The sequence below is a fragment of the Salvelinus namaycush genome, unplaced genomic scaffold, assembly GCF_016432855.1.
Source record: "Salvelinus namaycush isolate Seneca unplaced genomic scaffold, SaNama_1.0 Scaffold511, whole genome shotgun sequence".
NCBI lineage: Eukaryota > Metazoa > Chordata > Actinopteri > Salmoniformes > Salmonidae > Salvelinus > Salvelinus namaycush.
This window is the reverse complement of record NW_024061211.1, coordinates 99,202-108,269: the sequence shown is the minus strand read 5'-3', so window position 1 is coordinate 108,269 and position 9,068 is coordinate 99,202. Positions and strand designations below refer to the sequence as shown.

The following is a 9,068-nucleotide window of genomic DNA, read 5'->3' as shown; positions in this document are numbered from 1 at the left end:
TTTCATTTAAATAGAGGGAGAGATGTCAGATGTATTTAAACATTATATTTGTGTTTGTCATATTGGTTTATGGGAGATGTTCATGGGCAGATCATTGTAGTTCAGATGGTACTGAAGTGAAGCTGCCTGATGGATGTCCAGCTGTTTATTTTCTATAAAGTGAAGTGAACTTATTCCTGTCTCCTGCCTGCATTATTCCCAGCCCTATCCTGAGTGACTAAGAACCCATTTCTACCTCTTACAGTATCAAACATAGCAAACTACAATCTTTTATCCAACATATTTGTGTTTAGTCCTTGACAGTGTCATCAACAAAACTGATTGAATGTTCAACCAACTCTTTTTCTCCAGAGTCTGTGCGGCTTGTGGATGGAGCTGGTCTCTGCTCTGGGAGAGTGGAGGTGAAGTCCAATCAGTCCTGGGCCTCAGTGTGTGAACCTGACTTTGACCGGCAGGATGCAGAGGTAGTCTGTAGGGAGCTTGGCTGTGGGGCTCCTGCAGCTCTACAGGGGGGGCTCTATGGAGGAGGTGAGGGTCAGACCTGGGATAAAGAGTTCCAGTGTAAAGGCAAAGAGTCCCTTCTCCTGGACTGTGACACCTCAGACAGAAAAAACAACACCTGCCTACCTGGTAATGCTGTTGGACTCACCTGCTCAGGTAAGAAACAGTTTGTCACTCAATCAACATTGTTTCTCACCTGGAGTGAAGAATATGAGAGACAATATAGGTGTGTTTTAGTGAGAAAATAGTAAGATTACTGTCTCTCTCTTTTCTTTTCTCAGAGCCTGATGATGTGAGGCTGGTGGGAGGAGGCAGTCGCTGTGCTGGTGGAGTGGAGCGGTACGACCAGGGAGAGTGGAAGACTGTGGGAGCTGAAAACTGGAACCAGGAGGCTATAGCTGCTGTAGTGTGTAGACAGCTGGGTTGTGGCTCCACTGTTTCAGTACTACCTGGAAACACCACTGGAGTGTATGGAGTTTCCTGTTCTGGGTCTGAGTCTGCACTGAGGGAGTGTTCCAGAACGTCTGGTCGCCTTTCTGGATTCACAGTGATCTGCTCAGGTAATAACAAGGTACACTACATGGCCAAAAGTATGTGGGCAGTAGTGTATTTGGTTATTTCAGCACACCTGTTGCTGACAGGTGTATTAAATCAAGCACACAGCGGTCCAATCTCCATAGATTGGCAGTAGAATGTCCTTACTGAAGAGCTCAGTGACTTTCAACGTGGCGCTTCTAGGAGCAACAGCGATTCAGCTGCAAAATGATAGGCCACACAAGCACACGGAACAGGACCAGCAAGTGCTGAAGTGCGTAGAGCGTAAGAATCATGTGTCCTCAGTTGCAAAACTCGCTACAGATATCCACATTATTTTGGCCTTATAGTATATCTCCTTCCTGGACTCACAGTGATCTGCTCAGGAAATATCAACATATTATAATTATATTCAACTGATTTCCTTCATTCATACAACTTCCTCTGCACATCTCATGATGACTGTTTAGCTTGTAAGTCTGCTTTACTAAATAGATCACTCAGTCAAGTAGGAATCAAATACAAGTTAAATATCCCAGAATGCTTTTGTATTTGAGTGTTATCTCAGTGAACGTCTCTACTCACTACCACTGTCACATGTCATGTTATTGTCATATCTAAATGAGGAAAGTAGTTGAGGAGCTACGTTTTATGTTCTCTCATAACTTCTCCTCTGAGAGTGAGTTCCTCTCACCATCACAGGTAACTGAACTTGGGGTGAGACATTCTTACTAATCTGCTAGAGAACCAGTTCGGATTTAAATATACTTTTTGTATGACTGAAGCCTTTAGTGAGAGGTCTAATGCTTTAATATTTAATCATTTCTGCCCTCAGAATTCATATTCATTATTTAAATAGGCCTGTTAAATTTTGTCTGGCTTACCATTACAAATCAAATGGAATATTCGTTGCTCATTTAATTTAAAAAACTGGTCGCCAGGTGTCGGCAAGACCATAAGCAAATAGGTAAACTGGAATATGACTAAAGAGTTAATCAGGGTGATTTTTCCACTAATAGACAGGTTTTTTCCTTTCCATGGTCGCAAGATCTTATCTATTTCTGCTAAACATCTATTAAAATGTATTAGAGTGAGTTAATTTGTTTCTTTCTGGATATGTATACCAGCATCAGACCATTTTATTGGTAAACTACACAGTAATGTCACAGTTGTATTTTTAATATAGTACACTTATCATATCATTTGGTTGTAATCCAGAGAGGTTATTAAAAGTATCTAGATCCTTTATGAGGATGTGGAGGGATCCAAAATGTGGATTTAATAGAAAACATGAATCATCAGTGTACAACGACGCCTTTGCTTTTAAGCCCTGGATTTCTAACCCCTTGATATTGTTATTGGATCGGATTTTAATAGCTAACATTTTGATGGCCATAATAAATAGATATGCCGATAGTGGACAACCTTGTTTAACTCCTCTAGATAGTTTAAAACTGTCAAGGCTGTGGGTATCTGGTGAATGGAGTCAGGCGCAGGAGAGCAGAGATGCGTGGACAAGGTATTTAATACAAGAAAACACCAGTATAAACACAATGCTATGGTGCTAGAAAAATACCGGTACCACGAAATTAACGGGCGTAAATACAAAACCGGGCAACAATATACCAGCCGTCAGATACAGCCTTACAATAAAACAAACACGCACACAAACATGGAGGAAACCAGAGGGTTAAATAATGAACATGTAATGAGGGAATTGAAACCAGGTGTGTAAAAATCAAAGACAAAACAAATGGAAAATGAAAAGTGGATCGGTGATGGCTAGAAGGCCGGTGACGTCGACCACCGAATGCCGATCGAACAAGGAGAGGGACCGCCTTTTGCGGAAGTCGTGACAAAAACTTTCTGAGAAGTAGCCATTATTTACGATTTTACACCTAGGGTTACTATACATAACTTTAACCCATAGTATAAGTATTCTCCATAATGTAAATATTCCAGGCATTTATATATAAATTCCAGTTGTACTTTATCAAAAACCATTTCAAAGTCAGCTATGAATACCAGGCCTGGTTTCCCAGATTCTGCATAGCGTTCTATTGTTTCCAGTACTTGTCTAATATTATCTCCAATGTATCATCCATGAAAAAACCTGTCTGATTAGGATGAATAATATCTGACAATACCTTTTAAATTCTATGCGCTACACATTTTGCTATAATTTTTTGCATCTCAAAACTGAAGTGTAAGATGCCTCCGATGTTTTAATTTCTATAGGAGTGGTTAAAACATGCTGATAACGGTCCTCTGAGTATATCTAAAAGGTTTGTTATAACCCCACTGGTAGGCCCTCCAGGCCTGGAGTTCCTCCTCTGTAATTTGGCCTTCACATGAGTCTTTCTGTACAGCTGTTCATTTGACATTATGAATAGATATCCAAACACGTATCTTCGGTTAGTGGAGATGGAGGAGACTGAAACGAAAACATCAAGTGCTTTACTTCCTCTATCAAAGTAACATTTGGTGAATCATGGGTGAATCTGTAATGTGTAGCAAGGTTCATAAAACATTTTTTGTTGAAGGTTTTTATAATATGTTACACTGGATCTTTCTTGAATAAGTTCCTCCCTCCATTTCTTTTTGTTTTTCCTCCATTTTAATCTGAGACTCTAACGTACAGTTTGTATTGCTACCTAACTGTACTGTTAGTCCTGCCATTTCCTTTGTTAATATGGACTATTTTGACCTAAATTGTTTTGTTTTAGCGATTACTGTATTGCATTTGCTCTGAAGGTACATTTAAAAGTGGCCCATACAATAAGGTGATCTGCTCTATCTATGTTATGTCTGAAAAAGTAGGTTATAAATTCTTCTGTCCTTGTTAAAAACAAGTTATCTTCCAATAGGCTTTGATTAAATGTCCAATATCCTCACCCACGTGGAAATTATGGTAGAGTAATATATATGCTAATATATGTCCCCCATCAACATTATTTTACCTTTTGGTGCCAGAGAGAACGACATAAGAAAGTAGTCTCACTAGGTCAGGATATTAAACCTCCTCCATGTATATCTCACTAGGTCAGGATATTAAACCTCCTCCATGTATATCTCACTAGGTCAGGATATTAAACCTACTCCATGTATATCTCACTAGGTCAGGATATTAAACCTCCTCCATGTATATCTCACTAGGTCAGGATATTAAACCTCCTCCATGTATATCTCACTAGGTCAGGATATTAAACCTCCTCCATGTATATCTCACTAGGTCAGGATATTAAACCTACTCCATGTATATCTCACTAGGTCAGGATATTAAACCTACTCCATGTATATCTCACTAGGTCAGGATATTAAACCTCCTCCATGTATATCTCACTAGGTCAGGATATTAAACCTACTCCACGTATATCTCACTAGGTCAGGATATTAAACCTACTCCATGTATATCTCACTAGGTCAGGATATTAATACTCCTCCATGTATATCTCACTAGGTCAGGATATTAAACCTACTCCATGTATATCTCACTAGGTCAGGATATTAAACCTACTCCACGTATATCTCACTAGGTCAGGATATTAAACCTACTCCATGTATATCTCACTAGGTCAGGATATTAAACCTACTCCATGTATATCTCACTAGGTCAGGATATTAAACCTCCTCCATGTATATCTCACTAGGTCAGGGTATTAAACCTCCATGTATATCTCACTAGGTCAGGACATTAAACCTCCTCCATGTATATCTCACGAGGTCAGGATATTAAACCTCCTCCATGTATATCTCACTAGGTCAGGATATTAAACCTCCATGTATATCTCACTAGGTCAGGACATTAAACCACCTCCATGTATATCTCACTAGGTCAGGACATTAAACCTCCTCCATGTATATCTCACTAGGTCAGGATATTAAACCTCCATGTATATCTCACTAGGTCAGGATATTAAACCTCCTCCATGTATATCTCACTAGGTCAGTATATTAAACCTCCATGTATATCTCACTAGGTCAGGATATTAAACCTCCATGTATATCTCACTAGGTCAGGATATTAAACCTCCTCCATGTATATCTCACTAGGTCAGGATATTAAACCTCCACCATGTATATCTCACTAGGTCAGGATATTAAACCTCCTCCATGTATATCTCACTAGGTCAGGAATTTAAATCTCCTCCATGTATATCTCACTAGGTCAGGATATTAAACCTCCATGTATATCTCACTAGGTCAGGATATTAAACCTCCACCATGTATATCTCACTAGGTCAGGATATTAAACCTCCTCCATGTATATCTCACTAGGTCAGGAATTTAAATCTCCTCCATGTATATCTCACTAGGTCAGGATATTAAACCTCCATGTATATCTCACTAGGTCAGGATATTAAACCTCCTCCATGTACATCTCACTAGGTCAGGATATTAAACCTCCTCCATGTATATCTCACTAGGTCAGGATATTAAACCTCCTCCATGTACATCTCACTAGGTCAGGATATTAAACCTCCTCCATGTATATCTCACTAGGTCAGGATATTAAACCTCCTCCATGTATATCTCACTAGGTCAGGATATTAAACCTCCTCCATGTATATCTCACTAGGTCAGGATATTAAACCTCCACCATGTATATCTCACTAGGTCAGGAATTTAAATCTCCTCCATGTATATCTCACTAGGTCAGGATATTAAACCTCCTCCATGTATATCTCACTAGGTCAGGATATTAAACCTCCTCCATGTATATCTCACTAGGTCAGGATATTAAACCTCCTCCATGTATATCTCACTAGGTCAGGATATTAAACCTCCTCCATGTATATCTCACTAGGTCAGGATATTAAACCTCCTCCATGTATATCTCACTATGTCAGGATATTAAACCTCCTCCATGTATATCTCACTAGGTCAGGATATTTAACCTCCATATTTCCTCTAGTTCCAATATATCCATGACATTCATGATTTCCTTAAGTAAATGAGGGTGATAGTTTGTAGTGTGATTTCCTTTACATTCCATAGAGATATCTAAAACCGTATTATAATCTGACACCATAATAATAGAGTCTCGTGTTGCTTGTAGGGTTGATAAATGATTCTATATATTTTCAAAGAAGCCTGGATCATCATTATTTGGAATGTATAGGTTAATGAGCCCTGTCTGTTTATGTTCCAATAACATCTTTAAAATCATCCATCTACCTTCATCCATCTATCTTTAAAACCATCCATCTATCAAAATGACTGTTAATTAATATCACCTTTTTGAATTTCGTTGACCATGGGAGAAATATATTTCACCCCCCCAGTTCTTTTTCTACACAACTTCATCTAAAATTGTTTATTGAGTTTCCTGTAAATAATAGATATTATATTCCTTCTCTTTCAGCCAGGTAAATACTGATTGTCTATTCTTATTATCTGCTAAGCCATTACAATTATAACTGTCTATACTTATTTCACCACTTACCATAATGAGACACAACTTTAAATTATATTTATCAATATACGTTTGTAAACTCACTGTTAAAAAGTACCATAGTGATTGAGTGTTCATATAGCTGTACCATGATATGTGCATTGTTACTAAGTAACCCTCCAATTGTTCCCCACTATTCAGTCCTCTAAAACCCCTCCCCATCCCAAGTTGGGTTGTCATCCCAGTGACCGGCAGACCACCCCCGTCCCCCCGGATCCCAGGGCCCCCGAGAGACCGGGACCCATCCTTTGAAAAGACCCCACAGTGAAACCCACAGAACAGAAGCAGATCAGCAGACAAAAGCATTCCATCACCCTCACATCGATTAGCATTATTATATAGCTATAAGAAAATATATTTAAAAAATGTCCTGCTTATCTTAATTTCCATAATTAACAAATAATATGCATAATAATGTAGGCAGTTCCTGCCATGTGATGTTGTTAGTAGTATATAGATAATGATGTTATTGATTATAAATGTTATGATATTGATTATGATGTAGATTATTGTTATGATGATGTTAGTAGTATATAGATAATGATGTTATTGATTATAAATGTTATGATATTGATTATGATGTAGATTATTGTTATGATGTTGTTAGTAGTATATAGATATTGATTATAAATGTTATGATATTGATTATTGATTATGATGTAGATTATTGTTATGATGTTGCTCTCTAAACTGCCATGTAATCAACTGAATGCTTTTAATAAAATTACAGGCTGTCAGTCTTGTGTGATTCCCCTCTTGGACAGACTACAACATACAATATGAATTAACTGAGATCAGTCTGTGATTCCCCTCTTGGACAGACTACAACATACAGTATGAATTAACTGAGATCAGTCTTGTGTGATTCCCCTCTTGGACAGACTACAACATACAGTATGAATTAACTGAGATCAGTCTGTGATTCCCCTCTTGGACAGACTACAACATACAGTATGAATTAACTGAGATCAGTCTTGTGTGATTCCCCTCTTGGACAGACTACAACATACAGTATGAATTAACTGAGATCAGTCTTGTGTGATTCCCCTCTTGGACAGACTACAACATACAGTATGAATTAACTGAGATCAGTCTTGTGTGATTCCCCTCTTGGACAGACTACAACATACAGTATGAATTAACTGAGATCAGTCTTGTGTGATTCCCCTCTTGGACAGACTACAACATACAGTATGAATTAACTGAGATCAGTCTTGTGTGATTCCCCTCTTGGACAGACTACAACATACAGTATGAATTAACTGAGATCAGTCTTGTGTGATTCCCCTCTTGGACAGACTACAACATACAGTATGAATTAACTGAGATCAGTCTTGTGTGATTCCCCTCTTGGACACACTACAACATACAGTATGAATTAACTGAGATCAGTCTTGTGTGATTCCCCTCTTGGACAGACTACAACATACAGTATGAATTAACTGAGATCAGTCTTGTGTGATTCCCCTCTTGGACAGACTACAACATACAAATGCTGAAATGAAATGCTGACATGCTGAATACAACAGGTGTAGACCTTACAGTGAAATGCTGAATACAACAGGTGTGGACCTTACAGTGAAATGCTGAATACAACAGGTGTGAACCTGACAGTGAAATGCTGAATACAACAGGTGTGAACCTCACAGTGAAATGCTGAATACAACAGGTGTAGACCTCACAGTGAAATGCTGAATACAACAGGTGTAGACCTTACAGTGAAATGCTGAATACAACAGGTGTGGACCTTACAGTGAAATGCTGAATACAACAGGTGTGGACCTTACAGTGAAATGCTGAATACAACAGGTGTAGACCTCACAGTGAAATGCTGAATACAACAGGTGTAGACCTTACAGTGAAATGCTGAATACAACAGGTGTGGACCTCACAGTGAAATGCTGAATACAACAGGTGTAGACCTTACAGTGAAATGCGGACTTACAAGCCCTTAACCAACATTGCTTTAAGAAGTTAAGAAAAAATGTGTTCAGTAAACATATATATTTTTTCAGTAATAAATAATTAAACAGCAGCAGTAAAATAACAATAGCGAGGCTATATTGGGGTTCCGTTGCAGAGTCAATGTGAGGGGGCACCGGTTAATCCAGGTAATGGAGGTAATATGTAGGTAGAGTTAAAGTGACTATGTATAGATAGTAAACAGAGAGTAGCAGCAGTGTAAAAGAGGGGTCTGGTGGTCATGTGATTAGATGCTCAGGAGTCTGATGGTTTGGGGGTAGAAGATGTTTAGAAGCCTCTTGGACCTAGACTTGGTGATCCGGTACCACTTGCCGTGCGGTATAAGAGAGAACAGTCTAAGACTAGGGTGACTGGTGTCTTTCACAATTGGTAGGGCCTTCCTCTGACACCGCCTGGTATAGAGGTCCTGGATGGCAGGAAGCTTGGCCCCGGTGATGTACTGGGCCGTACGCACAACCCTCTGTAGTGGCTTGTGGTTGGAGGCCGAGCAGTTGCCATACCAGGCAATTATGCAACCAGACAGGATGCTCTCGATGGTGCAGCTGTAGAACCTTTTGAGGATCTGAGGACCCATGCCAAATCTCTTCATTCTCCT

The 9,068-nt window shown here is 39.1% G+C and overlaps 1 long non-coding RNA gene across 1 annotated transcript; it reads left to right on the top strand.

Annotated features, from left to right (window-relative positions):
* Nucleotides 1-623: 623 nt before the first annotated feature.
* On the top strand, nucleotides 624-6,850 carry LOC120041704. The gene is made up of 3 exons (XR_005475921.1): nucleotides 624-657; nucleotides 783-1,061; nucleotides 6,632-6,850. It is a non-coding gene; the product is annotated as an uncharacterized LOC120041704 (long non-coding RNA).
* The last annotated feature ends 2,218 nt before the right edge of the window (nucleotides 6,851-9,068 follow it).